Source organism: Vanacampus margaritifer, chromosome 19 (assembly GCF_051991255.1).
Source record: "Vanacampus margaritifer isolate UIUO_Vmar chromosome 19, RoL_Vmar_1.0, whole genome shotgun sequence".
NCBI lineage: Eukaryota > Metazoa > Chordata > Actinopteri > Syngnathiformes > Syngnathidae > Vanacampus > Vanacampus margaritifer.
This window is the reverse complement of record NC_135450.1, coordinates 18229924-18242118: the sequence shown is the minus strand read 5'-3', so window position 1 is coordinate 18242118 and position 12195 is coordinate 18229924. Positions and strand designations below refer to the sequence as shown.

At 51.3% G+C, this 12195-nt stretch overlaps 1 long non-coding RNA gene across 4 annotated transcripts in view; it reads left to right on the top strand.

Moving 5' to 3' along the window:
* Positions 1-6221, top strand: part of LOC144039044 (uncharacterized) — an 89683-nt gene extending 83462 nt beyond the window's left edge. For 3 of the 4 annotated variants that reach the window (XR_013289332.1, XR_013289331.1, XR_013289330.1), the window contains one exon: positions 4024-6221. This is a non-coding gene — a long non-coding RNA (uncharacterized LOC144039044). The remainder of the gene's footprint in view (positions 1-4023) is intronic. The other variant, XR_013289333.1, reaches the window with a different exon arrangement.
* Positions 6222-12195: the final 5974 nt, after the last annotated feature.

The following is a 12195-nucleotide window of genomic DNA, read 5'->3' as shown; positions in this document are numbered from 1 at the left end:
CTTGCCGGCAGAAAAAGATCCCTAACCCTATAAAACCACAAAAACAAGACTGAGCATTAAAACAAGGGGTCAAAAATGACAAGGTCGCCAGACGCTATTTTTTGTTCTTCCTGGTGCCTTCAACGTGTTTGTGCTTTTTCTCTTCTTGGCCTCTGCCAACGCTCGTTTCCTCTTGAGCGAAAGTAGGACAATAATAATTGCGACCAAAAAAACGGAGCTCGTAATTACACAAGCTTTATTTGGTAAGAGCGCCAACTGATGCTGCGGGGATGACGTGAGGAGTCGCATTAGCGTCCTCATCTGAAGCTAATGAGATGCGCGCCAAACAATCCGGGACAAGAACGTACCAAGGAGCCCTGCCGGACGGCGCTAATCAGCGTTTGTTTGCGTCCTTATTGCTCGCTCATGGGTCACAAATGTCTTGTTTGCCGTAAAAGGCAGAGGGAACGACATCTCGCCGCTTGCGCTCGCTAATTGGAGACGGGACGAAACATCTTGACGTGGAAGATGATTGAAGGGCCGCTGCGGCCTCCTTCATTAAAATGTTGTGCTCTCCGTCCTCGCTGACTGGACGCTCATCCCATCATTGAGCTATTAAGCACTGGCAAGCCGGCAGAAAAGCGCCAAGACGCTAATAGGCAGCAATCATGACAAGTCAAAGACCAACATTTGCTTGATTGATCGCCGTCCGGTTGTGGGCCAGAAGCGGTCCGGACCGCCTTTCACGCAGGCAGCCGTGCTAACCAAAACCTTCCCACGCGAGTCAACAGTTTGCCAGGACTTCAAACAGCTTCAAACTCCCACAAGAAGTTTACTGCCGTACTAGCTTAATGCTAACACATCATGGAAATCAACATAGACGAGCTAACGGATAGCATCGGTCGCAGTGTTTCTTTCCGGGATTTATCTTTAAGTAATGTCTGAAAAGGTATCCTGGTTAATCAGATGACTTTTTCAAGGTCGCTGGCAAACCGAATGTTGCTTGAGGGGTTGAATGAGGCGGTCTGGTCTGCTTTGCTGGTGTTTGTCTCTCATCTTGTGCTGTTTTTGTTCCATGGTTTGCTTGATTCCAGTCCTGTTTTTTTTTTTTCACCGTTTCCATGAAGAGCAGCACGTCCAAGTCCTCTTGTTGACAACTTGCAGAAAATCAAAGCATTTGAGAGATGGCGATTGTTCAATTAGCCGCCGCTGGTGGAAGAGCGGCTGCGAGGGCTTAAGGATTTGCAGAGAACGCCATTGGACAGGGGTGGGGGGGGGGGGGTTCCTCCCGATGACCCCCTCCCCCACAGTGACCCCTCCAGCCTCCTCATCCTCCCAACTCGGCGGCTCCATTTGGCAAACAGAAGCGGCTGAAGGACTGCTCAACCGTACTCGAGCGGTCCTCCACTGCAATCACTCGTTTACCTGAAGTGATTTTATCGCTCGCCACAGTCGGACACAAAGCGAGGCCTCGTTGGACGGAGCGGCAACAATTAAAAGTGGCAAACCTTGTCCGTGTTCTGGCTCTGTGACGGAAATGCTCGTAATAAGGCATTAGCGGGCGGCTTTAGCTTCTGAAAGTGCTTTATTTGGACGCTGTGATGTAAATAAACAGCATCCAGTCGAATGTCGCTAAGTAATGCGAGCTGGATGTCCACTCCAGATGGACTTGTCCTCGTCAAGTAGCTCTAAAAGGGTTTGGGATTTGCAGAGTGGACACGGCGGCTGTTTTTCATGTGATTTTGGGTGCTGCACTCACCGCGCTCGTCGGCGGCGGCGGCGGCTCGCAGATTTGAAGAGGGGAATTATGCGAAGGAGGAGGCCCGGCGCTCCCTTCGGACCGCGCGAGCACATGCCCGGCCCTTATTTGGCATCCGCTTTGCTCGGATCTGCCCTAATCCCTCCCTCTTGAACCTTAGTCCAGCGCAATCTGCGTGCCAACAGATTAACACAAAGAGAGAGAGAGGAAATTCAGGCCGGCCGAGGACCCGACAGTGATCTCGCAAAGATACCTCGCCGGCCTCAAATCCAGATTAAGTCCACCGATATGCAGCCTTAGACCCTCTTAGAGCGCATATTAGCATTAGCGGGAGGGCTTTTATTTATTTATTTCTCTGATTTCCAAAAGAGATCATACTGGCGGTTAGCTTGAGTGTCACCAAATCTGCCTTGGGTGCTTTAGGAGGGATGAGACCGCATGCCGGCTGCAGGGACGAGCGGCGGTAATCCATATTATATGACGCTGAAAAAGCCGGGGAATTATTTAAGAAGCCTTTTGTTGTATTCCCGTCGGAAGGGATGACCGGCGGCGGGCTGCATTCTGCCGCAGATTATGTGATTTCAATTAAGAGGCTAAAGATGGCCGATTGGAGGATTGCAAATTTTGAAAAGGAGATGAAAACCGGGCGGATTGAAGATGACGGCTCAAGCGTGGCCTCGGCCCAATTAAAGTATTTCGGGAGACGCGATCGCCGTCGTAACATTTCCTGCTGTTCTTTACGGCCGTAAAGAAACATGGAGTCGGAAATGCCAAATTGACGCTCGTCGTACTTCGGGTCTCGTTGCTTGTGGACGCGCCGCAAATGTCTTCTTCGACTTTTCTGCTCGTCTGTCACTTGGATGAGTTGCCGTTTGTTTGAAGGCTTTCTGAGCGGATTCGTTGATGTGGCCCGGACAAACCCAGAATCTCCAGACGTCCCCCCCCCACAGGAAGTCCCTTCCAGAAACTGCAAGCAGGACGTGGAAAGAAAGACCTTAAAGGACTCCTTCCCGTCCCAAATCAACAACAAAACATTTCTCAAGTGCGGCCAATTTGCATTTGTCCAAACTTGCCAAACGGCTTTTTCACGGCTATTGTGCGTTTGCCGGCGCCGGGAGCGAGTCGGGGAGAGCTCGCAGCGTTCCCGCGGCGACAGACTGCGGCCCCTCTCTGCCGCGCTCAAGGGCCCTTGAGGCGGCCATTATCTGGACGCCCGCCTCGCCGAGGCATATGGGTAATTACTGAGCTAATAGAGTGATGGAGGGAGAGGCGGAGGCAGGAGCTTCGGCCAATTAGATGATGCATTAGCGCTCTGTCTTTTGTAAGCACCTGATGTGCGGGGAACGAACGGGCGGGCCGCGGAAAACCTGTCATTTGCGAAGGGTCGGGATCCTTCAGCAAATGCAAAGCGTCGCCGGCGCCGACAAAAAAGGGCCAGCCTGGAAACATCCACGCGCCGCCCGCACATTTGCACAATTAGGACGACAAATGTGTGTGATCGCGCATGCTAACGCGCACGTGCTGATTACGGCGCTTTGTTGTGCTCGTTCTCGCAAGTGTCTCAAGTGTGCCAAGTCCTAATTATTGCACGCACGCAAACAGCGCAAATGCAGACGAGTCCAAATAAATGAGGAGCTCCGGCCCGGTCCGCTGAGGCCCGCTATGAGAATCCACTCCATCAATTAGACTAAAGAGGCGACCTAATGACGACCGCAGCTGGAATCGCACTCAGCTCAAGCATTTCGCAGCCGCGCTGGCTTTGCATCCATTTTCATTCGCCGCAACAAGACGAGCGTTTGGAAAGATCTCAAGCATCCGGACGGCTGCGGCGCCTTAACAAGCAGCTTTTTTGTTGCGAGCGAGCGCGTTAGCAGCCTCGGCTCAAAGTTTGACCTTGCGTCCGCTTTCAGAGTGGAATACTTTTGAATGAGCCCGTTTTCAACATATTTCAAGATGAATCGCGGACTATTGTGGATCTCTATTCGAAAACGGTGTCGTAGATCCAAATATGGTCAATTTCACATTTTCGTTTCATTGTCGTAAAACTCCGCCTCTTTCCTCACGCTGCGGGAGCCGTGCAGCATTTTGTCACCTCAAGATTGAAAGTCTGGATGTCTTTTTGACAACAAGAAGCTTTGTTTGCAATTTCTGATGAAGAAAGACTCAAGTAATCTGTTTTTTCTTTTGGCCCAGTTTCTTCTGAATATAGTTTGATTAGATACGTTTGAGTAAATTTGTTAAAAAAAAGAAACGCTAGTTTTAATTCTGTAACGAAATTCCAACAGACAGCAAGTCAACTTTGATGAGCAGAAGTTCTGTCATGGCAAGACCGCCGGCAAAGTGCAGCGCTGGAGCCGAGATGTGACGTCAAGACAGCTCAGGGTACGAGCAATATTGTCAGAAATGTTTGTGGGTGTCAATGAACGTTAGTAGCGATCGCCGTCGGGTGGCACCCTAGCGCCCTCTATTGAGCAGCCGCCACCGATTCAAAAGCGACGGCAGTAAATGTTCGCGTCATCTCTTAAACTGCAGCACAACAAACGATTGAGTGGAAAATGCAGACTCGATACAAATGTTTGTCGATTGTCCCGTCGATGACGGAAAAGCTCTCGACTATCAGTTATTGACGGCCGTTTTTTTTTTGTCTTTTGTCCATCCACTGTTGACAAATTCCATCTTAATGCCGTCCCGATCCGACAAAAGGCTCTATTAGCGCCGTCGTGATCGGACACGGACATCGTCGGCGGGCGTCTGAAACGCGTTGTTTCGTGATGCCTTGTTTTGGGGCTCATTTAACGCCGGGGGCTTCGACCTTGCTGCGACAATCAGGGACGTTAGAGGGCAATTTTCTCTTTTTTTATGCCAACTCTGGGCGGGTGGAAAAAAAAGACTTTTCTTTTTTTTTTTTGATCTTGCGCTTGAAAGGCGTTTGCGAGCCGGATCACCTTGAGGAGCTTGGCTCGGGGCAAAATGAAACGCCCCAAAATGGGTTTTTAAAGACAGGTTGAAAGTCGGCGCCGACTGCTGAGCACGGCCGGCGCCGCCCAGCAAGACTCCCGCCACGCGCCGCCATTGAAGTGCCGCCATTGAAGATGCCACGCAGGAGCTTTGCGGAGGCCGACGCGGCGGATAAAACTGCCGGGGACTCATTTGTGATTATTTCCCTCCCCAAGGGCAAATGTCATCACTGCGGTCATTAGTCAGGCAAAGCAACGTACGCGGCGAGCGCCGGCGAGCGCGTGTGAGAGCAAGATTTACATACTTAGCTTTAAGCCTGCAATGCTGCGTAAATACTGCTCAGCAAATAGGAAACGTTTTTTTTTTTGTTTGTTTTGCTGCCAGCAAAAGTACTCACTTTTTCGTGTCCCAATAAAAGACTTTGATCAAAGTGGAAGTCGTGACGGTGGCGGCTGGTCAGGATTACGATGGCTCGCGGGTGGAAAAACTTGTAAGTCAGGCTGCTTGTATCTCAAGGCAGCAGTGCGCGTTTCCTTCCCACCAGCGGCAATCGGAGCATGAACACAAAACGCATGCTAATGCGTGACCCGACTCTCAAGTCTCACCTCCTGCCATAGAGAAGCACAGTTCTCAAGTACAGCCGACCTGGTCCTTAATCTATCAATGGGACTGCCCCCCCCCCCCCCCCACACACACAACATTTAAACCCTCCCTCCGCACACCCCCTCCCTTTCTTCTCCACATTCACACCAAGCATCCTGCCATCCTCCTGTGGTCTTTTCTGGGGGGTTCGATGTCTGCAAAGGTGAGACTGGAGGGCCCTTCAGACGTCTAGCGAGGACGAGCGCAAGGCTGGGAACCAGATGGCGAGGAAAGGACAAGTCCTCGCTGGAGGGAAAAGGACGCCTAAGTAGCGGCCAAAGGTGACGCAGGCTACGGTTAGCATGTGAAGCGCAGCGGCTCTGTCATGCTAATCCCGCCGCGTGGCTTTGTTGCGTCGGATTGCGGCTCTGGCCGTGTGGCTTCTCCTCACTTGCTTTTGAGTGGACCATCGGCGGAATGGCGGTAAACAGAACTGTTGACTCAAAGGATCACATTTGAATAACTAATACGTGGCCGGCATTAGCATTAGCATACATTCATTATAAGCTTCACTTGCGTTTTGTTGTTCTTTTTAAACTCCGAGCGGAATCGCTAGCCGGGTCTGAAGACACTCGACCGGCCGACCATGAGACTGAAAGTTTAGAAGCAAAAATAGGACGCCAATCGCAGGGCGTACGCACCCGGGACCCCAAAATGGATGACGTTGTACAAAAAGGTGCGCGGCGTCACATGTTTTCAGGCAGCAACGAAAGTCGGTGGCGAGAAGCCGGCGAGACGTTTGCCTTGATTACTTGATCGTGCTGAAATCTTGGACGGGGTAAGAAATTGCTGGAGCGAACGGCGCCGGAATTTCCTGGAGGTAGCGTTATCTCGCAGGTCTCAGTTGGTGTGCATAGAGAAGGGGGGGGGGCTTGGGGGGGGCTTGGGGGGCTTCTCCTCTTGTGTGTTTATCCACAGTAATCAGAAGTCTGTGAAGCAGGAGAAGAGGCTTGGCAGCGGCGCGGAGAGACGGAGGGAGGGAGGAAGCGAGGGAGGAATGAAGAGAAGGTGCCAAACCCGCCACCGGCCACGCGTTCGTTCCAAGCGGCGTCTTTCACACTCAGGAAAAACTTTCAGCTTGCGATCTCGGACCCTGACGTGGACTTCCAGGTGGGTTGGCACAAAAGAGGGACATCTCCGTGAGTGGACAACGAGACGAAAAGGTGCACCGTGAACCACAAGCCGCCGCCGCCGCCGCCGCCATCTGTTTTGGAGGAGCACCAAAAATGTTGCTTCCACAATCCGCCGCCTCGCAGGCGCGCGTTTCAGTCTTGCCGCCGTCGTTTCAGTCTTGCCGCCGTCGTTTCAGTCTTGCCGCCGTCGTTTCTCCCTTCTGGCTTTTCCTCCGCAATTAAGTCATTAATTCCTTTCTTGGTTGCGTTTTGAAAGCGCAAACAAAAAAGGCGTCTCGCTCCCTATTGAGGCCTTTGATTGGACGTAATTGCTGCTCGGGACGCCGCTTTTGTTTTTGGGCGGCTGCGAAGGAAAGACGACCGCAGCCGAGCCAGGACGAGGACGGCCTCAACTGTGGCCTCTTGTTGGAAACCGAAGCAAGTAAAGCCCACAGGAGCTCATTTGGGGACGTTCCGGTTGGCTTTGCTTTCGGACCGTCTTGCTTTGTCGGCCGTGAGCGATGTTGGATCGCGGGATGTTTTGGCGTTCGCCACTTTGGACTTCAACGGTCTTGCTTTGGCGATATCGGACACTGTCGTGTTTGCTTGCGTTTGGTCTCGAGCTTGGAATTGAAGGTCCGCAACTCGTCATTGTTTGGTCTCATCATTTCTCACTCTTTCATTTCTCGTAGGCTGAAATGCAGACATTTGAAGTCGATTTGGATCGCAGCATGCGGCATCGCTTGCTTTTTGCAGTACGTCCATCCATTGTGCTTCATCTCACTTAGGCTGCGGGTCAGCTGGAGCCCAGCTGGGACTTTTTTGCTCTCAGCCGTCCCGGACGGGTCCGGAACGGCTCCGGAACGGATCCGGACCGGATCTCCTGCCATCAACTTCCGTATCAATCCAACTGTGGGTCCGCCTGTCCATCGTACGCAATCCGCACGTCGTTCCAGGCAAATTCTTCTTCCTCGTGGCTGTCTGACTGCGCACGGACGGCATCTATTGGCCAGGAGATGGAAAATGGCCGCCGTGGCCCGTTCCCGAGTCCAACGTTGCAGCCTATAATCAGGCTGATTGTGCATTACGTGCCCATCTGCAAAAGGACGTTGCGGCGCCGGTGGGGGAATTAGATGGTCTTTAATAACACATTTTGGGGATAAACGCTTCTTTTTTTATGAAGCCGGCACAGATTGCTCCATTTGTCCACGCGGAGAAGTCCAACCCAGCGAGAGGAACAGTGGACAGATCTCGCAAATCTCCAGATTAGAGATTAGCCCCGCTAGCAGATTTAAAACGGGGTGTCTGCTGCCAGGCCAGGCCGCTCAGGCATCTATCAGGCTTCTGCTGGCCGGGTCCGCCAACGGCCCACTCCAAGTGGATCACCGGCGCCTTAGCGGCCCATGCGTGTCGTCGGCGTTATCGGCCCACGGCGGCTTTTGCCGGCTTGCTCGCAGACTTTCGACTTGTGCCGCTTCCTGGATGGAGCTCGAGATGGAAACGAGCCTCGTGAATACGTGCAGGCCTGGCGAGTTGGTTCAGTGTTTTTAAGCAGTTTTCCGGGTGGTGTTTAAGGCCCATTTGAACGGCAGCGTTAAGTAATCTGCTGTAATCGGCACGTTCACCCAAACAAACGTGTCAAATACGTATGACGCACCCTTGCCGGCAAAATCCCCCCCGGAAAAAAATTAAGAGGTTCAAGCGTTATCTGCGTCGACTTCTCAGCCATTTGGATGCTTTTAATCAGGTTTGGAAAATGTTGAACAGACATTTGGGGCATCTGTTGACTTGCTAAATCTCATAAGCGGACGAGCTTATTGGCAGCAGCTGCACACGCTCGCAATCAAACACTTCGCTTTTTGCTTCGCTTGTTTCAAAAAAGGCCAGACACAAAATTGCAGTTCGGGGGAACGCGGACCTCCGCCAAGGCTCACGCGTCTTCCCACACTCGGCAACTTGATGCTTTGTTTTTTAATGTTGTATAAAGAGGAAGACCTGGAGGATCAATCATTTGGACTCGGGGCAAGCGGACTCCACTGATTGGAGAAGGTCCGCGCCCCAAAAAGACGGCACCACAAATGGAAAAACCCAGGTCTCTTTCACTTTCTGCCCGCTCGCCACTTGGCTTTATTTTGACTCATCAGCCGCCACCAAAGACCCCCGCATCCAATCACAGGATCACACCCGGGCCAAGACCGCCACCACGGGAGCCAAGAAGCACAGCGGCACAATCGACAGCTCGCGCTCTCAAGATCTCTCACGCACTGAAATGAAAAAGTGCGCCACGTTTGGAAAGGCGGCAAATGATGAGAAGGGAGCGAAAGGGAGCGAAATGGAGCGCTCCACATTCGGCGTTTTCCAAAAGGCCGACGTGTGGTCGTGGAAAGACGAGGGCAGCAAAATACTTGAAAGGCAGCGCACGCTCACGCACACACCTGCAGCCAGCGTTAATTGTGTGAGAGCAGGTCATCAGCGGCGGTGCATTAGAATAATGGAACGAGAGCGAAAAAGCAGCGAGGCGGGGCCACGCGCGCCATTCGCGTGCTAGCTGCACGCCGCCACAATTATGCCATTAGCGCCAGCGGGAAACTGCCTTTGTTTGCGTGACACTGCGGCAAACAAAAGTCCAAATCTTAGCCCAACATTCCAAGGTGCCGTGGAAGAATTTGTGTTTTTGGGAAAAGGGGTCAAACATTTTGTGGAACGTTCCCAGTAAATCTCCATTTAAAAGTCCAGTCCGGGATTTGTTTCAAAATACATGAAACATGTTTGAAGAAAACCGACTGAAAATACTCAAGTGGGGAGAGAAAGCGATCAAGTGAATCGCAGCTGCTGCCTGCTCCCGCTTGCGTGTTTCAGTCAAGAAGTGAGGGAGGGCTGGCTGACTCCAAAGTCAAGTCTAATGATGAGATGACGGCTGCTGTGTAATAAAAAAAGAAAAAAATACTACTGTGACGAGCACATAAAGTAAACAAATCATTTCTTCTTAACAAGCGCAATTTCTAGTCAATGGAGTTCGTTACTACCCGAGGCCAAAAATCACACTTTGGTTTGAGGTCAAGAGTATTTCCTTTCCAATTGAACCCTCGACCTCGCAGCACAAGTTGGGGAATTCCCACTTTGTGGTCCACCATTTGAGCCCACGGGGGCTATTTGGGGATCCAGACGCGGCCTTCCGCTCATTTCCACTCGGCACAAAAGGGAGCCGAGCAGAGGAAAATAGTTCGACGTACACTTTCTCCCCCCGCCCCGACCCGACCCGACCCGACCCCCCCACCAATGTCTAAAAGGAGTGAAGCCTTCTAATAGTGGCAGGACCTTGTTCGGGTCCGCAGACTTAAGAAAACACTGGCAAGACCCTTTTAGCCCCACGCAAGCGTCGGACACGACCGACGCTTCCTGGATTTAAGAAGGCCGGCGCGAGACCACCTGCTGAGAAAAACTAAAAAAGAGTCAAGTTGCTTAACATCATCATCATTCCAAAAGAATAATATTCGAGTTGACTTTTACTAAGAAATTAAGTAAAGCGTGTTGCTTACCGAAAAAGCTGAACATTTGTCAAGAAAAAAAGAAAAAGTTGTATTAAAGAAAGAGATTTTTTCATGGAATAAAGTCAATATTTGATGTGAAATTTATTTTGCTGCTTTCATTCGATGATGAAGGCTATTGTTTGAAATCGTCTTTTTTTTCTTTTACAAATGAATGAAAAAAAAGATTGATATGGAAAAAAAGAAAAGAAAGAATAATAAAGATGGAATTTTCAAAGAGAACTCAAGTCATAAAGATTTTTTCCTGCAGAGGTTCGGGTTCGGGCAACGTCATACATTGACACCTAACAGACATTAAGATTAGGACGGCTTCATCCAGCCAACCTAAACATGATCTTTTTCATTTCGACCAGGAAGTTCTCGGATTTTCAAAAGGCGGATCCATCGACTTTCTGCTTTTCTCCCGTCCCGGCGAACCCTGAACCAGCCAAGGAAGGAGTCCATATGAGGAAGACCTTGCTAAGGAATAAGGACGTCCCTTCGTTTGGGAACGTCTAAAAAGTTGCTACGAGTGAAAAGAAGCAAGACGGCGAGCGTATTCGGGCCGCTTTGAAAGCCGAGCCAAATCGAGGCGCCACTTATCGTAATGGAGGCTGTCGGGGCGTCAATTAAAAGAGAAGTAGCGCCGCACGCCGCGCGCCGTGCGCCGCGCGCGGACAACAAGAGGCCATTGAAAAGCATCAGCGGAGTCTTCAGAGTTAGCGGCGGCGTCACGCGTGTTGGACAACACGCATTTATTATCTCAGCGGCGGGCGCCATTGTGCGGCAAAGGTGGCGGGTCTTCTATTTGCCGCTGGAAGCTCTCAGGAGCGATAATGCGTCTCATTCTATGCTAATGCGTGTGTGTTTTACAGCAATCAGGCGACAGGTGAGGACGAGCGCTCGCCGCCAGAGATGTCGGCGAGCGCCCAAGTGTGGACGCAAGGCACCATTAGTGACTTCCCGGGTCCTCTTCAGCAACACAATGGGCGGCAAAATTGCTTTAATGGCAAAAAAGGCCTAATAGGAGACGTGCACGCACGCACGCACGCACACGCACGCGCACGCTCACGCACACACACCGCCTTAGCAAATCACTCAAGCCGTGGAGAGAATACGATCACTTACACTTGAAAAAATACAGGAGAGAAAATAGACGCTCGCTCGGGCTCCCCTTCCACTTACTTCCTCCCACTACATGCCGTCGTTTTACAAAACATTGCTATGTTCATGCGCAAAACTGCCCGTCGGGTTATTAACGAGCCGCCGCCGCCGCCGGCGCTCGCCCGTTTCTTAAGCACGACGCGGTCGTTTGCAAACATCGCAAAACAGCAAAAGCAAGTACAAAAACGTCATTACTGGACTGGAGGACGTTTTTCAGTGCTAGCGATAGCCACCTAGCGAGCTAGCAAGCTAGCTAGCGAGAAAGCGGCTTCATTTTGCTTGACTTGAAAGCTTTGTTTGATTGTTTTCAGTTCGGGCGCGTGTTCGCAACACCCTTGGATGCGGCAGCTCACATTGGGAAGCTCATTGACTTTTTGGGGTGACCAGATTTGCAAAATGAAAAACCACAACACAAATCAAATGATTACCAGGAACTAGTTGAAGTCATTGAACTGCTAGTCAACCCGGTGAGCGGCGCTCGTGCTTTTACTTTAGCGAAAGCTGTAAACAAAGCAACGTACTCGCCGCCGTTATTATTTGCTGATTTCCGGAAGCTATTGGAGGGAAAAACTGTGACGCCAGGACGGAGACCTGTGAGACAAAACAAAGGGCCTTGGTGAAGTCCGCCAGGACTCGAGACACAAAGCGCGAAACGGTTAAACCGGGAAGTCGGCTCACCCTCATTTATAGCGTTGTTCGCGTTGCGGTTTTTGATGCCGAATCGGAACAACACGACTAACGGAGAAGCCGGCATTATTTTCACTTGACAGAGACTTGAATGCATTCTGGAGGTTGCTTTTGAAATTGGCAACAACGACCAAAACGTCCAGCATTAGCATGTCATCAATAAGCAAGTCATGTTGTCTCACACGCAACAACGAGGCACGCTTGCTTGCGTGTTCCCCGCAGCATGTGTTTGACTGCAGGCCATGCCATAAGGTGGCGGGACTGGCAGCCATCTTGGGCGCTCCCTCAAGATCCGACCCTCCGTCGTTACTTTGCTGAAGTGCGGTGGGGGCCCAAAGGCCCGGATCGCCCCAGATCGCCCGTCGGC